The sequence below is a fragment of the Giraffa tippelskirchi genome, chromosome 7, assembly GCF_054371585.1.
Source record: "Giraffa tippelskirchi isolate mGirTip1 chromosome 7, T2T-mGirTip1v1.2.pri, whole genome shotgun sequence".
In the NCBI taxonomy this organism is placed as follows: Eukaryota; Metazoa; Chordata; class Mammalia; order Artiodactyla; family Giraffidae; genus Giraffa; species Giraffa tippelskirchi.
The window spans coordinates 21,700,774-21,719,242 of record NC_137281.1 but is presented as its reverse complement, the minus strand read 5'-3'; the positions used below and the strand labels follow the sequence as shown (position 1 = coordinate 21,719,242).

General features: G+C 48.0%; 1 long non-coding RNA gene across 1 annotated transcript; it reads right to left on the bottom strand.

Moving 5' to 3' along the window:
- Positions 1–397: 397 nt before the first annotated feature.
- Positions 398–16,435, bottom strand: LOC145514529 (uncharacterized). Its single transcript, XR_014060199.1, has 3 exons — positions 15,250–16,435; positions 6,888–7,059; positions 398–2,168 (listed from the first exon to the last, which is right to left on the bottom strand). It is a non-coding gene; the product is annotated as an uncharacterized LOC145514529 (long non-coding RNA).
- Between the last annotated feature and the right edge of the window lie 2,034 nt (positions 16,436–18,469).

The following is an 18,469-nucleotide window of genomic DNA, read 5'->3' as shown; positions in this document are numbered from 1 at the left end:
CCAGCCCAGACAATACCCCACCAACCACACTGCCACAGCTTGTCCACAGCAGAGCAGAACTGTGTCCTGGGACCCACAGGCTGCACACCTCCCACGCTGGCAGGCATCCCGGGCAGCAGCGATGCCCTGTGTCATCGGGCCTGCCCCTCCATCTACTCAGCCAGATGCACTTACAGTTCAGGAACAGCTGTGACCTGCGGTGTGTGTGGCCGGCGCTTCTCTGCCCTTTCCCGCTTCACACACCGGAGCCTGGGGTGTGAGTGGGAGCAGGTGCAGGGGACCCAGCCTGAGAGGGTGCTGAGCTCAAGAAACTCTGTAATCAATCGGGAAACTCGAACTCAAGGTCCAGCTTACTCTTGACTTGCAGGTTCAGCCACAAAGGATGTGAAAAAAACAGTGTGTTCACGGTGGTTTTATTTAATCTATACAGATTAACGTACATCCTCTGCCAGAAGAAAGGCAAGGAGAGAAATGATGTTGCAGATGGAGCTGTCTATGGCCCTGCCCTCCCGTTCAGTGGAACCTTGCCCTGCAGTGGTGTGAGATGGAAAGCACCCTCAGTTGCCCTCTGCCTCCCTAGAAAGTGTGTGACTGTGATGCTGTTCACCACAACACAGACCCTAAGCCTGAGGTGTGCTGGAGGGGCTCCCCAGCCCGGGAGAGTTGACGTGTGCCTCTCTTCCCAGCTTCGCTATACCACCCACGTCGGCAACTCGAGACCAGCCATGGTGGGCATATTTAGACCACCCTACCAATCAGGGTTTGTTCACCATTTTCCAGCTCACCACCCGAAACACCAGTCAGCTCCTCTGTGTGCAGGAGAGGCCGTAATAAGTTCCAGCCCTGTGAGCAGGACCTTCTGAGGGAGGAGGGCCCGTCCCTGCAGGGCCCCTGCAGGAGACGTGACAACGTGCTTTGAGCCTGAAGTGTTGTTTGACGCCCAGCCCACAGAAGATGGGACACCGTGGGCTGGGGACTGGAAACATGATTTGCATTTGCTGTCTGGTAACTCTCAGGGCTATGAATTTAAGATCTGTGTCCTTTCTGTGTGTGTGAATCAATTATGTGAGTGCTATACATGTTTCTGCCAGTTAAGCATCTCCCAGAAATCTTGTTTTCTTGATGGTAGCTGGGTTACCCTAACGGCTCTTGCTCAAGGATCGTGGATTGAAAGCGAGGAAACTCAAAGTCCTGAGAAATGTGGTGTGTCACCCAACTTTACAGTTTTAACACCTCCCTCTCAAAATATGTGCTCTCTGCCCTGGACCTCCATGACCAAGAAGTCAGCAGTGCTGTTACTAGGGTGTGATCACCACAGACGTCCTCGTCCCCACCCATGAGAAGCTCTAGCGTGTGTGACAGACAGTGAGTGGTGGGAAAGGTTATCAGGGGGGCTGCAGAGTTGGGTGGCGGGGTGGGAAACAGGACCTGCGTCAGGGGAAGCTGGTAGGTCTGGAGGTGGAACAGGTTTCCCTGGGGACCTGACCTTAAGATGAGGCCAGAGGACTGAGCTGGAGCCAGGCAGGCAATGGGACCTTCTACAGAGGAGCTGGAGGCAGGCAGAGGGGCGTGGGTAGGGGAAGAGTACTGACTGCAGCTGGAGGCTTTGGACACGGGGCAGGGCGGCGGGAAGCCAGGATGGGGGGAGGAGAGGAGACAGGGGTGAGCTGGAGCTGGCTGTGGCCAGGCCTGGCCAGCAAGGAGGCTGTGCCTGTGAAAGAGCGGAGTGCCAGCCTCAGGGATACACAAAAGTAGGTTTGAAGGGTGCACACAACTCCCCAAGGATGAGGCTTTGTGTTCACAAGCCTCCCACACAAGCTGCCACCTGAGCTTCCATTTACAGCCTCGTGACCTGTAGGGTGGAGCCTTACAGGTCAACAAGCAGAGGGTGGCCTCAGCCAGCCAGGCTGTAAGTGGAGGGGCTGGAGCATGGCCCTCAGGGCCCAGGAGGCGGGAGGAGGCTGCAGTTGAGCTGTCTCAGACTAGAAAGGGCCAGTGGGCAGGTGGGGAATGAAGGAGGAACCCCTGGGCAGCAGGAAATGAAGAGGAAGATGGGAAAGCTGGGCTAAGAATAGGGAGTGCTGTGTGGGCACACTACGGAGATGTCCTTACCTGCTTTGGCTCTGTCGCTTAGGCAAGCCACCACCTTTGCAGTGCCTGTGCCCCATCTGTAAAATAAGCGTCACAAATAAAGCACAATGAGTAAGATTTACTCTGTGGGACTTCCCTGGAGGTCCAGTGGTTAAGAATCAGCTTTCCAATGCAGGAGATGAGGGTTTGATCTCTGGTTGGAGAACTGAGCTGCACGTGCTGCAGGGCAATTAAGCCTCCATGCCACAACTGGAGAGAAACCCACGCTTTGCATCAAAGAGACCATGTGCCACAACGAAGACCCAACACAGTCAAATAAATAAATAAATTTTAAAAAGATCTACTGTGTGTGTGTGTGTGTGCGCGCGCGCGCTCAGTGTGCTGAGTCGCTCAGTTGTGTCTGACTAACTTTGCGACCCTGTGGACTGTAGCCCGACAGACTCCTCTGTCCATGGCATTTTCCAGGCAAGAATACTGAAGTGGGTTGCCATTTCCTACTCTGTTTACTGTGCATATCACCCCCAAATTTGTAGAGTTCCCACAATATGTGGTCTCTTCTTTCAAACACACAGGAGCTGTCCCTTGTCCAAGCTGCCCCTCTGTGGCTACACTCTTGGTGGAGCCTTGGCACTGGTCATCTGTTTGCTGAAGGACACTTGAGATTAATCCACTCAGGATCGCACACTGGTGGCTGGATCACGTGGGTAGGCCTCTCTCCCAACATCAGCTATTCTTCCGGAATTTGATAAAGACTCCCTTTTCCCTTGAATTTAAAGCCCCGGTGCTGCCTGCCAAGGTAAGAACAGGACTGATTTTTGCAAAGTAGGAGCCTCTGCCAGCTCCTGGCTCCTGGCAGCGTTTGCTGCAGAATTTACAGGCTGTAATAACTATTGAACATCCTATTATCCGGCTGCCTAATTAATGTAAATGATAGTTACCGTCCGCTCACCGAGGCTGATGTTTCTCGGAGGAGGCTCTGCCAGCCACCCGGGCCCCATTCCAGGGGCGTTTATGGTGGCAGCCCCATTCTGACTTTGTGGAGTAACAGGTAAGTCATGGCCTTAAATAATGAAGACAGAGGGCTAATGGGCCCCAAGAACTGAGGAAGCTCAGTCTCGAGGCCCCGAATCAGGTGAGAGAGACACTCTCACCAAGGTTCTTTTTTCTCAGACCCAGAGGCTCAACTGTTCCCTGAAACCCAGTGGCAACATTTCCTAGGCCTTCCTGCAGGGAGACCAAGGAATGTTTCTCCCAGAAACACTGAACAGTGAATGAAATCCTAAAATTCCTGTCTACCTCCAGCTTCATCTTACCCCTACCTCCAGACTAGGGGACCAACTTGTCCAGGTTTTGCCCAGATAGTGCAGTCCCAAGAAAATCTACCAGAATGGACTTTCCTGTTTGCTGTCTGGCTCCTTTTAGCTCCTGGGGTTAAGGAACACACTAGATGCCACCTTCTCAGGAAGGCCTTCCCAGACCACCTTGCCTCAGTTGATCCCCTTCCCCCAGTGCTAGGGAACAAAGCCCACAGGTCTGTCCCCACCCTGTAGTGATGGCTGGGCCTTGCGGCGGCTGCCCACACCTCCCGGCCCCAGTCATGGGTGGCACACAGGACAGGTTAGGGCTGGCCCCTCTTCAGAAGAACTTGTGTCCAGGTCAGTGCTGCTCAATCCTGGCTGCACATTTCAACCATCTAGGAAGCTTCCAGAACAGTTCCAAAGGCAAGACCTCACCTTCCCAAAATTAAGCCAGAATCCCTTTAGGGGCAGGGCCCTGGCATCTGCATGTTTTTAATCAGTGGTAGAAAAATCTGGGTTCAGATCCCAACTGAGACACTCCCCAGTGGTGTGGCCTTGGGCAAGTCACTTGACCTGTAAGAGTTGGGACTTCCTCTCTGTACAGGAGGAATGTCTCCCCTGTGTTGTAAGAAGTGAAGAAGGCCAGGCACAGTAAGTCTCATTAAGATCTGCTCTGTCCTGGCTCTTTCTACTGCTGAATGGATAGTTCGTGAGCATCAAGAACCAATCTGAAAACGAAAAAGAACCAGTCTAAGAGCTGGGGCTTTGGAATTAGCTGCACTTTGCCACTGCAGACATGTGGTCCAGGTCTCCGGGGTGACCACAACTCCACCCAGGTCCGACAGACTAGGCTAGGTGCCCCTTAGTCCAGACGCCAGGAGCCTGGATTTGTCATGACCCTTCTACAGGTGTTATAAACGTGCCTCCTTGACTGTGAGCTCTGAGAAACCCACTCTGAGTCCCAGGGCTCAGCACAAAGCAGGCTCCGTGCAGGTGCCCAGGGAGTGAGTGGGGGCTGGTGTCAGCTGGTGCACCGACAGCTGGTTTAGCCAGGTGCTCATGGATCATCTCAAAGCCATCTCTGTGGCAGGACCATGCTTCTGAAAAGCTTCTCTTGAACACTTCACCCAGTGACCCACCTGCAGGCCAGCACATGTCCAAGCATGCCTTGCAGAAAGCACTTTGGGCAAATGTTTTTAAAAAGTCTATCCCAAAAGCTTCAATGAATCAATGTTAGCAGGTAGTGATGATCATTCTTTTTTCTTTCTTTTTTGAAAAAATAGAATAAACTATGGAATAAAATACCAAAGCAAATTGCACATTTTATTATAATAAAGTCAGGAAAATTTATTTCCTCACATTTTGTTTAGTTCTGTGTGAAAATGGAGGTCTCCAGGCACAAGGAACACTGAACTGGGTCCATGTTTGGGAGCTCTGTACCACCACCTGGTACAAGGGACAGTGAAGACATATAATCAAGAAAATAGTATTCAGAGGAGTGAGGAAGCAAGCAAAGGATATTACAAATTATCAAGATTGGAGTTGGACTTCAGCTCCCATTTCTTACTCCATTACCATTCTCCTAATTCATCCACACCCTGTGGAACCCGGTGGTCTTCTCTGGCTCAGGAGCACTGAGGTGGGTGAGTCTTCTCCTCTTTGGTCCCAGGCATACAAAGTCTCTGAGCTGCAGTTTCAGGAATTACTGACTTTGGCCTGTGACCACGGCGTGCATCAGCTGGGGCTATTTTGGTTGAAAGTAACAGAAAACCCAACTCAAACTGGTGAAACAAAAAGAGAGTTTATTGTACCCCATAATTGAAAGGTCAGAATAGAACTGCCTTCAAGAATGGTTTGATCCAAATGAAACAATGTCTTCAGATCCCTTTCTCTCTTGTCATATCTTTGCTCTGTGCTGTCTGCTTGCTCAGACGGATTCTCCCTTCATAGCAGCAGCAGTCTGCACATTCTCTCAGTCTAGCTGAGGTCTAGCTAGAAACAAAAGGAATGTTTCTTTCTGGTAGCCCTTCCTCCAGTCCCAGGATTCCTTCACCCTGATATGACCATTTAGATCAGGTCTCTATCTCCCTACTCTGCGGCTGGGGCATCCAAGGCACTGACTGGCCAGGCCTGGTCACATGCTTCTGCCCTAGAAACACCTGAATGGATTATGGGAAAGGGGATGTTCCTTGAAAGGCATCAAGGAGTTATTTTAAAAAGAAAGGAGGATGGATGCTGGTGTCGATGATAATAGTAATAAATGCCCACTCCACTGAGCTCTTAAAGAAGGAACCAGTTGCAGCACAATGAGGGGCTCTGGGATGGATTGGTAGCAACAATGTAGCTGAGCTGGAATTACATTTCCCAGCATTCCCTTTCCTGCATGGTCTCAGTGTGAGAGGCCGCAAGAGGCCTTCTGCCTGAGAGTTGGAGATGGAAGCCCAGCGGCAGCATCTCTTCGGAGCTCTGAGGTTGGTACTGGTCATGAGGTGCCACTGTCACTGACATTGGCAGGATCTTCTGGCTCACGGGGCTGGTGCAGCTTGCAACCAGGCCTACGGAGCTTCCAGCTCCTGCTGGGTCCTCCTCCAGCTTCTCTGGTCCTGGGCCGTTAAGAAGGATGCCAGCGCTTCTTGCAGAACACCCTCATGGGTGAAACTGGAGGTGGGGACACAGTGAGGGCCTGATGCAGCACCAGCCTCCCAGGGCCATTTCATCCTTACATCACCCGCCCCAACACACACACATATTAGGTGAACCATCCCTTCCCAGTCACCTGCCCTGCAGGTTCCCGGTTTCAGGATCAGACACAGAAGTAATGGCCTCATGCCATCTGTTTAACCAACTCCCACAGGAGGATGAGGTCAAGTCTCTATAATAAATCCTTTATGATATATAATCTCACAGAGGTGCTGCTCCTCTGATGGACCCCTGACACAACAGTGTCTGAGCTTCTGGCTCTGAAATTATCCTGATGAGCTCATGAATGATATATAGGACCAATGCCAGGAGCAGCCTTCTCCTCTCTGCCTACAAAGATTCCTGGGTCACCCCACTTCAGTTAGACATGCAAGTCCTTGGAAAAAGCTTTGGCCCTGGTAGAAAACCTGGACTAGAGTCACCCCATCAGGACATAGGATCATCTGGGTGAAGAATATCTTCCCCACAGCCACTGCCACCTCCCTCCCCTGGCTTATGCCAATGAAAATGCCCTCAATATGTGTATCTCACTATTTATAAATGTGGTCGCAGATACATGTATAGAGGTAGAGGTCTTTGCAGTTAACTAGCCAGAACCCATGCCCCATCCAAACAAGGCTCTAAGTCAGTCATAGTCACCTGACTCTCCTTGACAGGGACTGGTTTATAAACGGCCGTATTCTGGCCAATGAGAGCAGTTGTGACCATCGTTAGCACTGTTTCCAGTTCTTCCCTCTTCCGGCAGGGGAATATTTCTTTCCTAGTCTCCTTGTGGTCAAGTGGGTCGATAAAACTAACCTTAGCCAGTGAGTCATGAGACAAAGCTCTGTGTGTCACTTCTGAGGCACAGCATTTAACTGCTGGTGGGAGCCCTTCGCACAGCAACCAACAGCATCCAGGACGGCAGCTGCTCCCTTAGCCAGGTATTTGAAAGACTTCAGCGAGACAGCCCCTCTGCAGATCTGCTCCGCTGCACAACGTAAGTGAAAATAAAACTTTGTAGTTTTAAGTCACTAGCACTTTGAGATATTTTTTTTTGTTATTGCTGTGTAATTTCATTTATCTTGGCTGTTACAAAATTCTACTAGGGGCTCAGGGACAGTGTCTCTTTCTAAGAATGAGGTACATGTAGAAAGAAAGTCAATACTCTCTTCTTGTTCCTCTAGATGGTGCTATGTAGGGATGAGAAGTCTGGGATTCAGCCTCCATCCTGACAGGGAGCCACCACCCTGAAGACCGCAAGGCTGAGGAACTGAGAGAAACAGGATCCTGAAGGATGTGGCCAAATCACTGAGTCAAACAACCCTGCAAACTCTCTTGCCATTCAACTTCCTGTTATGAGAGGTAATAAAATGCCTTCTTGTTTAAGCCAATTTGAGTTGGAGTTTCTGGTACTTGCATTCAACAACACCCCAGTTGGAAGGCACAGTTAGGGTGTTTGGGATGAACATATACACACAACTATATTTAAAATGGATAATTAACAAGGATTTACTGTATAGCCCTCTACTGTATATGCAGAGTACATCATGCAAAATGTCAGGCTGGATGAAGCATAAGCCAGAATCAAGATTGCCAGGAGAAATATCAATAACCTCAGATATGCAGATGACACCACCCTTATGGAAGAACACAAAGAGGAACTAAAGAGCCTCTTGATGAAGGTGAAAGAGAGGAGTGAAAAGGCTGGCTTAAAACTCAACATTCAAAAAACTAAGATCATGGCATCCCATCCCATCACTTCATGCCAAATAGATGAGGAAACAAAGGAAACAGTGACAGACTATTTTCTTGGGCTCAAAAATCACTGCAGCCATGAAATTAAAAGACGCTTGTTCCTTGAAAGAAAAGCTATGACCAACCTAGACAGCGTTTTAAAAAAAGCAGAGACATTACTTTGCCAACAAAGGTTCTATCTAGTCAAAGCTATGGTTTTTCCAGTAGTCATGTATGAATGTGAGAGTTGGACCATAAAGAAAGCTGAGTGCCGAAGAAGTGATGCTTCTGAACTGTGGTATTAGAGAAGACGCTTGAGAGTCCCTTGGACAGCAAGGAGATCAAATCAGTCAATCCTAAAGGAAATCAGTCCTGAATATTCACTGGAAGGACTGATGCTGAAGCTGAAATTCCAATACTTTGGCCACATGATGTGACGAGCCGACTCATTAGAAAAGACCCTGATGATGGAAACGATTGAAGGCAGAAGGACAAGATGACAGAGGACGAGATGGTTGGATGGCATCACCAACTCAATGGACCTGAGTTTGAGCAAGCTCTAGGAGATGGTGAAGGACATGGAAGCCTGGCATGCTGCAGTCCATGAGGTTGCAAAGAGTCGGACACGACTGAGCGACTGAACAACTGTATAGCACATGGAACTCTCTCAATGGTATGTGGCAGACTGGATGGGAAGGGAGTTTGGGGGAGAATGGATCCATATATATGTATTACTGAGTCCCCTCACTGTTCACCTGAAACTGTCACAACATCGTTAATCGGCTATACCCCAGTGCAAAAATAGAAAGTTAAAAAATAAATAAACGAAAACACCCCAGCTGATAAATGGTGTGGGCACACTTCTTCCTCAGGCAACTTTTGAAGGGATTAGTTTCAAACCAACTTTACCTGTGAAGAATCTACACCCAGAAAGGAGAAAAATCTCAAAGCCACATACCCTCTCCTCCCGATCTGAAAGCTAAGAAGGATAAAAGTATGTATTAGTCAGTTGGAAGTGCCAAAACCAAACTCAGAATTGGCCCCTGTAAAAAAAAAAGTGTGGAGGGCAGAAAAAATTGGTTTATGTGACTGAAAAGGTTGGGGGCATTGTAACTTCAGACAAGGCTGGATTCAGGGCTCAAAGATTCTGTTAGGAATATGCTTTTCTCCATCTCTCAACCATGTTTTCCTCCATGTCAGCTTTACTCTCCCTCAGGTCAACTGATCTTGGGGAATGTTGGTCATATCTGATTGGCCTAAACTTCCCAGTGTCAGGACAGCTGTTTCCCAGGAGCATAGCAACGAGACTGAGTTGGATCCTGGCCTGGCTCAGATCGTGTGCCCATTCCTGCCTCCAGGGCCAAGAGTGGGGTCAGTCCTCTCTGAATGAAAGGAATGATGGGAGAGAAAGTCTCAGTTTCCCCAAAGAAAACAGGTATTTCTGCCAGAAGGGAGAGAGGATGCCACACAGGAGAAAACGGTGAATAAAGACGTCCGTGTAGGGCCGGTGTACTGGGTTTTAAAGAGTTTTATGGTTTTAATGAGTTAATGATTTTAATGCCTGGGCTAGGCTAGGGATGTTAGTTGGTGTTCACCAGGAAAAAGCCAGAGACAAGGCTTTTAATGCAAGTAGTTTATTTGGGAGGTAAATACAAACACTGGCAGGGGAGGGGGAAGTGAGACAGGTAAGAGAAGGCAGCAAACAAAGGGTTTTCAGGCACTCGGGAGCTGTGAGCAACTGCAGGAGACCCCACCTCAGGCATCCTACCTGAAGTGTGAGGAAGCTGGGATATTAATCCACCAAAGCTAGTGGTGAGGGCTGTCGCAGCAGGTTGATTCCTGGAATGTCTGAAGATTTTTTGTCCTGGAATTTACCAATGAGCTCTGGTAAATAGATCCAGAGACTGGTTGTTGGCCTTCAATTTACAGGGTATGAGTGGGTACCAAGTATCTGCTACAGAACTAACGTTGATTAGGCCAGCACTGTCTGCTGTACAAGTAACCACTTCAAATACTACCAACTCGGAGAGGCAACTTTCAACATTCAAGGGCTCTGAAAAGCCTCAGGAAGTGGCCCTCAGCTGGTGAGATGAAAGGGTACATATTCGAATCCTGGACGTGTGGCTCTGAGATCAGTGCTGTCCCCATGAAGAAGAAAGAAGAAAGTGTAGTCACTCAGTCGTGTCCAACTCTTTGTGATCCCGTGGATGGGAGCCCGCCAGGCTCCTCTGTCCATGGGATTCTCCAGGCAAGAATACTGGAGTGGGTTGCCTTGCCCTTCTCCAGGAGATCTTCCTGACCTAGGGTCTCCCACATCGCAAGCAGATTCTTTACCGTCTGAGTCACCAGGGAAGCTGTGCCCATAGACCCCGCAGGTTTAGTAGGATTATTTTAAGCCGCCACCAGGCTCTGCCAACTTCTCAGAGAAGGAAAACTGAGCAGCCACTTCAGAGACCCTCGAGGGCCTGCCTTTACCAGTAGTCACTTTCTAGGTTGGTTCTGGGCTCTCTTTACAGCCAGTGTGATCACAGTCAAGGCCTCCCCTTCTGTGATAGCCGCTCTTCCCAGAGTCTCTTTTCAGAAATGTTTTTCTGCAGATGCTAATGAATGACCCTTAAATTTCCCAGGAAAGGCTGCCTCTTTTTGAAGTGGCTGAAGATCTCTGCTCTTGATTGCAATCTTCTCAGAGCTGATTTTGGCCACTTGGCTCATTTCTGAAGTGATGATGGGGGTGCGAGGAGAGGAAAGTGAGAAGACAAGCATTTGGGGCTCAGCTCTCCTACAGAACTGCAATTTTAGGATGCAGTTTTTCAGTCAATCAGAATTGTGAGGTAGAGAATTCTTATTTTAAGTCTGGGGCTCAATTTCTCCCTGGTTTGTACTCCAATGTAAGCCATCCTCATTCCTGTAAAAATCATGACTTGTAAAGATTTGCCACATTTTTGGTGATTTTATTTTATCATATGAACAAAATTATTTCTAGAAGTCTCATCCCTAATTTTTAAAATTAAAGTCTATGGGTAAATGTGACTTAAACTGGAGAAATTTGTATTACATGTAATTTTTACGAGTCACATCCACACACTCATAGATGTCAGAACACTTGTGAAGCACTTGCCAGGCAGTGTTGCTCAGATTAACAAATTTAAGCTTCACAATAACCCAAAGAGGTCAATGCCATGATTATTCCCATTCTGCAGATAGGAAAACTGAGGTTTAGCAAGGTTAAGTCACTAGCCCAAAGTAGAGCTGGGATTTGAGTCGTGGCAGCTTGGCCTCAGAGTATGGGCCCTTTAATGGTATTCTCCATTCACAGATAGATCATAGGGAGGCACTTGGGCCTCTGCAGACACACTCTCACCCACCACACACATGCACACATGCCTCCAGCGCTTCGGCACACCCAAGCACACACACGATCCCTTCTGCAGCCTCTCTCCCACGCCCTGGTGAGTCCCGGCACAGATGACTGAGGGAAGGCTCTGTACTCACAGCCTCATCTGGGTGCTGGGACCCTCATCTCCTCGTTTAAAGCCCACCCCCCACTCACACTGTCTTCTTCACTCCCCACACGTGAGAGGGCGGCCCCAGCCTCTCCAGCACCACCATCCACTCTGATCCCCTCATCACTCTGTAAGGCAGGTGGGAAACTGTTCACTTGGGGAAACCGAGGCCCAGAGAAAAAAAATCAAGAGGCTTCCTGGGAGCTTCAGGCACCAGGGCCCAACCACTGGGGTTCCCTGGGCACAGAGCAGGGCCTGAGCAGGGCTGGCAGCTCTTAGGGCTCCTCCAGCAGCCCTGGGCAGGCAAGTTAAGGCCCCAGCTGTGGTGGTGGCATTTTGGAGGGTCTGTCACAGCTCGGGGCTGTCATCCCAACACGGGGTCAGGGCCTGAGGGTTGCTATTGTTTTATAATCCACATGTCCTGCCCACGTGCCTCCCGGGCCGTTCACCCGGCACAGCCCGCAGACCGGCCTCGCAGGATGTTCCTGTTTAGCCTCGACCCTGAATGCCAGCGGCCAGCGTGGCAGCCAGAGCCATAAATCTCCGCTTCCTCTTCCAGCTCCTGGGCTCTCCCTCACCCTTTGTGCGGCTGGAGGTTTTATGGGAAGACAAAAAATAAAAAAATAATAAAAAAAACCCAAAATAAATTACTCGGGAATTTGTTTTTAATTAAGCAATAAGGCTCGATGGGGCCTGGCTGCCGCCTCATAAAGCTGCTCCCGGGGTGTGGGGAGGCATTCGGTCCAGATGAGTGCCTCAAATCAGCCCGGAATGTGATTAGATGATTACTCCCCGGAGTTAATACGAGATGATCTTCCCCAGAGTTGTCTTATTGCTATTATAAAAAGTCTGCAGGCAGGAGGGGAGAGGAGTGCCTTGCTGTTTGGAGAAGATGAAAACGCCGATTCTAGCTGTCAGGGCGACATCAGGGCCTGAGCCGCCTGCCCTTGCCTCCCCTCCTTCACCACACCTGCTCAAGTGGTGGAACCCACCAAGCTGGATGGATGCCAACATCTTTCAAAATAAATGGGTCCCTATACACGGGAAATAGGATGTGTCATCAGGGAAGTGGGCCTAGGGGATGAGGGGGGAGATACAAGGAAATCTCACTTTCAGATACTTTCTCCTCTCTCCCAGGGCAGCTCAGGGCGTCTCACCAGTGCTACAGAGACTGAGAGTGTTAACGTCTGTGAATTTTCCAGCATCTATCCTCATCTCTCTCTCTCTCATTTCTCATCTCTCCCTCTCTAAGTGTTTTTTTTAATATATTTCATTTTAACAAGATAAAAAAGTTCATCAAAAATATGTATAATAATATATATATATAATAAACCAGTTAACAGTTGGAGAAAATCACTAGATTAGTGACAGGACAGTTGCTTCAAAAGAGAATGATTTGACTGTCAATGGGTTAAGAAAATTGATAAAATAGTTAAATAAGTATATATATATATATATATTTTTTTTTTTTTCAAAACTGTCCCTTATAACCCACAAGGAAGAGTCAGAAGAGGGGCATGTCATATCAAATGATCACATTTTATCTGAAGATATATGCCTCCTCCAAACTAACGTGACTCAAACTTTGTTCATCCTAAGCATGTTTGGGTAGTTGCAAGAATAACCCACATTTTGTTAAAAGGAAGCTAAACATTTTCATAATTTTATTTCTTTTTTTTTTTTTTAAACACAAAGGCACTTTTTTCTTTTCAATTTTTCTTTCTTATTGTGTCTCCATTTGAGCTGACTCACTTTAAGGGGCTTTTCTCTGATAGTGGTTCTCCTCAGATAATGAAGACGTGTGTAATGAAGAGAGGTACAGATGTATTCTAAGGTTAAATTTCATGCTCCATCAGAAAATTTCTAAGGGAAAGAGTACTCATAAATAGTAGACATATGCAAGCACTTTCAAAAGCAATTGTGATGCCAACAGTCAAGAGGGATCCCTCTTAAAGAAAATAAGTTATGAATGTGGTGAATGTGGCTGAAACTTCAGGCAGAGCTCAACATGTTGGCACCAGAACATTTCTAGTACATTCCCTAAGTCTAGCCTGTGCTCCTACATGGCTGTGTGCGTGCTAAGTCACTTCAGTTGGGTCTGACTCTTTACGACCCTCAGACCGTAGCCCACCAGGCTCCTCTGTCCATGGGATTTTTCAGGCAAGAATACTGGAGTAGTTTGCCATGCTCCTAAGGGAGACTCAAATCAACCACAACAGGAACTGCGTTGCGTGTTATGGGTGTGCACACGGGGAATGAACCCAAGTCATTTGTCCTCTGGGTCTTAGTCTCCAAGGAAGCAGAATCACAGAAGATCACGCTGTTGAGCAGCAGAACAGTGAGAGGGATTAGCGCAGATGCGGTGGAGAGAGGAATTGGAGCAGGAGTCGGGGAAGCCTCTTCAGTGGGAGGGACGGTTCACCTGAGGCCTGAAGGCTGGATCTCCCAGGTGAAACTCAGAGTGAAGGGTGTTTCAGAAGAGGAAGCAGCGGAGATTCAGAGATGTGAGAGGACGACTGAGCACGTCTAGCCGGGCCGCTGACAGCCTGTACACTGGGGAAGAACCAAGCCTTGGGTATTAACTCTCATGAAGAAGCACCACCCCATATCCAGTGTCAGATCTTTGGTCGTCCAAGCTTCTGATTGCTGAGGAAGCAGCAGCCTCAGAGAGCTGCAGGTATGTGTGGGGACCACAGCTTTCTGTGGTCAGACCTGGATATCCAAGGGGATACCTGGGGAGAAGCCCAGTAGAGGGGGCTGGGCCTTGCAGCTCCTGCCCACGGGTCCCCCTCCCCCAAGGGTCCTCACCACCTCCTGCCGTCCCTCTGTAAAGAGGAGCAGAGTCAAGAAGGGCCCTGGTCCCCCACTGCACTCTGATCTGAGAACGGACACAGGCCAAGGCTCCCAAACTGCTGTGAGACCTTCCTCAAAGCTGGGCAGAAGCAAGAGAGAAATAAGAAAAGAAGCAGTCATCATTGCCGTGGCTATAGTCAATGGAGCTGGTGATAAGCTGGGCACTCAGAACTACAACAGGAAAATCTAACCCACTCTATTTGGTAGCTTTGTTCCATTCACTTTGGATAAGGTTTCTCTCCAGCAGCACTGCAGACATTGGGGCTGGATAATTCTTTGTTGTGGGGCTGTCCTGTGCATAGTAGGGTGTTTAGCAGCATCCCTGGTCTCTATCCAGAAGCCGGAACTACTACCCTCCAGTTGTGGCAACCAGAAATGCTCACAGACCTTACCCAATGTCCTCTGGGGAGGAAAACCATCCACACTTGAACACCATTGGTTTTAAACATAAATCTTGTGAGGAACATCTTTAGGCCATTCAAGAGACCCAGGTGCCTGACCTGCTCCTATAAGCCTGAAGGGTTGTTTTGCTCAATGAGAGGTCCTATAGAATTCAAAGGGGATTGTGTTGTGGGCAGTAGATTTTAAAAAATAACCTCCAAACTTCCTTTCTAGACTGACAACCTGAGAAAAGTGTCCTCTCTGGACTCACGTAGGCTCTAGGATACAGCGTGGCAAGTAAAGGTTGGATTCAGCCTTCTCATCTCTGGTGGGCATCTTTGTGCAGTGAACAACCTGCCCAACTGTATGCAATGACCATTAAACCCCATCTGGGTTCAGAACTGGGGAATGTTCAAAACCAAAGGAAAATGGAAAATAAATACATTCTGGATTTTTGTTAGATGCCATACTGCCCATAGGGAAATTCTGTTTTTTGCTTTATATGATGAATTCAGGAAAACTGTAAATTGAATAAGGAATATTGGACTCCAGAAATTCAAACAGGCTTTGGACAGGTGAAACCCTATCTTGACACTGACAGTAGCCAGAGGCCCATGAGACTCTGATGCTCATGTTGGCAGGGAGGAAGGGAACAGAAGGTTCAGGGCAGTCATAATACCAGAGAATGAAAAGCAGAAGGAACTTACTTTCTTAAACAGGAAATAGATATTCCCAAATCACTCCCAGATCACAATGCAGAAAGCAGTCATAAAAATAGCTCATCCTTACACATAGGCTGTTATATGCCTGCCGTGCTGTAAGCACTTCCTGTGTGTCAATCCACCCACTCTGAACTTGGCTGACCTCCACCTTGAAGAAGCAGAAAATTCAGTCCTTAACTTCATGCTCAGTCCCCTGCCCTGAAGTGCTTGTTGTTCAGTCGCTCATTTGTGTCCAACTATTTGCGACCGCCATGGACTGCAACATGCCAGGCTTCTCTGTCCATAACAATCTCCCAGTTTGCTCAAACTCATGTCCATTGAATCGGTGATGCCATCCAACCATCTCATCCTCTGTCGTCCCCTTCTCCTCTGTCCCGCAATCTTTCCCAGCATCAGGGTCTTTTCTAATGAATTGTCTCCTCCCATCAGGTGACCAAAGTATTGGAGTTTCAGCTTCAGCATCAGTCCTTCCAATGAACACCCAGGACTGATCTCCTTTAGGATGGACTGGTTGGATCTCCTTGCAGTCCAAGGGACTCTCAAGAGTCTTCTCCAACACCACAGTTCAAAAGCATCAATTCTTCGGCATTCAGCTTTCTTTACAGTCCAACTCTCACATCCATATATGACCACTGGAAAAACCGTAGCTTTGACTAGATGGACCTTTGTCGGCAAAGTAATGTCTCTGCTTTTAAATATGCTGTCTAGGTTTGTCATAGCTTTTCTTCCAAGGAGCAAGCATCTTTTAATTTCATGGCTGTAGTCACCATTTGCAGTGATTTTGGAGCCGCCCAAAATAAAGTCTGTCACCGTTTCCATTGTTTCCCCATCTGTTTGGCATGAAGTGATGGGACGGGATGCCATGATCTTAGTTTTTTGAATGCTGAGTTTTAAGCCAGCTTTGTCCACTGTCCTCTTTCACCTTCATCAGGAGGCTCCTTAGTTCCTCTTCACTTTCTGCCATTAGAGTGGGGTCATCTGCACATCTGAGGTTATTGATATTTCTCCTGGCAATCTTGATTCCAGTTTGAGCTTCATCCAGCCCAGCATTTCCCATGATGTACTCTGCATATAAGTTAAATAAGCAGGATGACAATATACAGCCTTGACGTACTCCTTTCCCAATTTTGAAACAGGCACTTGGAAGCCCTAATCCAGTCTGAGATTGACTGTCAGTCAGTGTGTGTGCTCAGAGGTGTCTGTCTCTTTGTGACCTCATAGATGCACTGGAGAGGGAAATGGCAACCCACTCCAGTATTCTTGCCTGGAGAATCCCAGGGACCGCGGAGCCCGGTGGGCTGCCGTCTATGGGGGTCGCACAGAGTTGGACACGACTGAAGCGACTTAGCAGCAGCAGCAGCAGCAGATGGAGCCAGTCAGCCTCCTCTGTCCATGCGATTTTCCAAGCAAGAATACTGGAGCGAGTTGCCATTTCCTTCTCCAGGGAGTCTTCCCAACCCAGAGATCAAACTCGTGTCTCTTGTATCTCCTGCATTGGCAGACAGATTCTTTACCACTGTCCCACCTAGGAAGCATGAGACTGATTATAAAAGCTTTTTAAAAAGCCTAGATGGCTGAAAGAAAACAGCTAAATGAGATCAAAGTGGCTGACTTGGGGGAGCGTAGGACATGTGAGGGAGGGACATCAAGATAAAACTTTGGGTACAGTGTTGTTTACATTTTTAAACTTTGCAATTCAATTTGGTAAAACATTTAGATTTTTGGATTACTCTTTAGTTGTTGTTATTGTTTGTTTTACAGTATTTTCATTTCAGCAAGACACACACACACACACACACACACTTTCAAGGATCTTTACACAACACAAAAGCTTCCCTGGTGACTCAGGTGGTAAAAAATCAGCCTGCAAGGCAGGAGACCTGGGTTTTATCCGTGGGTTGGGAAGATCCCCTGGAGAAGGGAATGGCTACCCACTCCAGTATTTTTGTCTAGAGAATTCCATGGACAGAGGAGCCTGGTAGGCTGCAGTTCTTGGGGTTGCAAAGAGTCCAACACAACTAACAGACTAACACTTTCACTCTACCTTCACTAGGCAATGCAAAGGCTAATCTTGATACTAGCCATGTCAAACTCTCTGTGTAATTTCTTCTATTCATTCCAGGCTTTCAAGACAGCCCTGTGAGCTGTTCCAGCCTGGGAGGGGGAATGAAGGGAGGGTTAGGTCAGTGTCTCTCCATTAGGTGGTTAAGTCAACCTGTTGCCCATAGTTTCTACAGGCAAAGCTTTGAGGTCTGCTTCCTAGTCACCAAATAAACAATACTCACTCTGGATGGCAAAACAGTTGAGACGAGAGAGCTGCTAGCACAGGTACACTAACCCAACCCTCCCTTCATTCCCTCTCCCAGGCTGGAACAGCTCATGGGTCTTGTGCAAAGCTTAGTATTGACTTAAATAGGAAATAGGAGCAGTTTTGCCCTGGGATCTAGAATTATTTTTTCATTGCAATTAAAAGAAATCAAAGCACAGTGCAGTTCTAGGTGGGGAGATATTTCTACATTTTTTTTCAGACAGCAGTCATCTATTTTCTGAATCCTTATGGAATCTGTAGCTGGAGAAAATTAGAGCAATGGTTACATGATTGTTCTGTGTTCCATCTCTAACTGCGCTGCCCATCAGGAAAAATCAAAACAAGGAGGGCAACCAGGTGGTTCATCCTACCTCCAGTGAGACCCAGGGGATGGAAGGGGTGTGGATGGTAGTCACAACTTCTGTGTCTCTTCCCAAAGTCGTGCCTGCTGATAACCTCAGTCTTGTTTTCTCTACTGGAAGGTATTACTCAGTTGTCCCTCTAGGATTTTATCCTCTCACTCTCTCTTCTCCCTTACAACTCTGAGGTTTGGAGGCGAGGAGTTAGGGAAGAGTTATGAACTAGGTTCATTTCTGAAATTTTGTTTCTCTTAACTCTGGTTGCTTTTTTTTTTTTTTTTTAAAGATTGATTGATTGATTTTTGGCTACACTGGTTCTTGGTGGTTGTGCTCAGGTTTTCTCGAGTTGCAGCGAGCAGGGGCTCCTCTCTAGTTGCAGTGCGCTGGCTTCTCATTGCAGTGGCCTCTCTCGTTGCCCAGTAGGGGCTCCAGAGTGCCTGGGCAGGCTCAGTAGTTGTGGCACACGGGCTTAACTGCCCCATGGCATATGAGATCTTGGTTCCCAAGGCAGGGATCAAGCCCATGTCCCCTGTGTTGG